The sequence below is a fragment of the Rhea americana genome, unplaced genomic scaffold (assembly GCF_003343005.1).
Source record: "Rhea americana isolate MKP2758 unplaced genomic scaffold, rheAme1 scaffold_792, whole genome shotgun sequence".
Lineage (NCBI taxonomy): Eukaryota > Metazoa > Chordata > Aves > Rheiformes > Rheidae > Rhea > Rhea americana.
The window spans coordinates 16,450-17,436 of record NW_028186970.1 but is presented as its reverse complement, the minus strand read 5'-3'; the positions used below and the strand labels follow the sequence as shown (position 1 = coordinate 17,436).

The 987-nt window shown below is 42.5% G+C and overlaps 1 long non-coding RNA gene across 1 annotated transcript in view; it reads left to right on the top strand.

The window, feature by feature from the left end:
* The first annotated feature begins 6 nt into the window (after positions 1–6).
* Positions 7–987, top strand: part of LOC146585584 (uncharacterized) — a 3,883-nt gene continuing 2,902 nt past the window's right edge. Inside the window, exon 1 of the long non-coding RNA XR_014897970.1 lies at positions 7–734. This is a non-coding gene — a long non-coding RNA (uncharacterized LOC146585584). The remainder of the gene's footprint in view (positions 735–987) is intronic.

Genomic DNA, 987 nt, shown 5'->3' with positions numbered 1-987 from the left:
AGCCACCATATTTTCGACCGTCCTTGGGAAGCCGTTTCAAACTCCTTTGTGACCTGAAGGAAACTGCCACTTAAACATACCCCAAAAAACAAGCAAACAAAAATCCTACCTAGCATCAACCTGCCCTGATCTTTTTTTTTTGAAAAAAAAAGAGCAACTTTTTTTTCGTTTCTTTATATTTCGACAAACCACCAGAAAGACCAAAAAAAAGAGAAAAACCTGAAAAAAGTTGCTGTATTTTTTTAAAGCCATGACCAAAAACAAATCAATTACTTTTTTTCTTTGATACACCACTTATGCCAAAATCCAAACCTTGAAGCGCTGTCGACGAGAAAAATAATTGGATAGTAAGTGTTGACTTTTCAACCAACTGACAAAAAAAAAAACAAACAGAAAAAAGCCCTGCTTTGTGCCAAAGAGAACTAATGAGAGGAAGAGACCAAAACTGTGTGATTGAGAAGGAAGTAGGCTTTGTTGCAGGTGGTTAACCCTTAAAAGCGGGGGCGTTTTGCAAAAAAAAAAAACAAAAAAAAACCCAAAACCCAGAGAAAATGGCGTAGTTCGAAGGAGCACGACGGGCTCTTAGCTAAATCCATCGTCTCCGGGCGTGCGATGGGTTAATGAGCTCCCATGCAAAAGATGGCGGTGACTGAGCCATAAAGTATCGCTTTTTTTTTTGCGTGGGAGACGAAACGTAAAGTCAAAACGCGCAATCTGTACATAAAGATTGCAGGGTAAGGCTGGAGGTAGCGAGGGCAGCGGGCTGCGCGGGGGTAGGCAGCGCGGGCTTGGCTTAAGACGTAGCCTTAAAATCGCTCCGATCCTCTCGAATTTTAAATTGCGATGTCAATGTTAAGAGACTTTTTGTGATAATCTTTTCCCCCTTTTTTTGGAACCCCCCCGAGTGCCACTTAAGGAATGTTTTGTGCGCGTATGTGCCGTAGCGAGGCTGGGGAAGGGGGAAACGAGGCTCGTTCCTTATTTTTT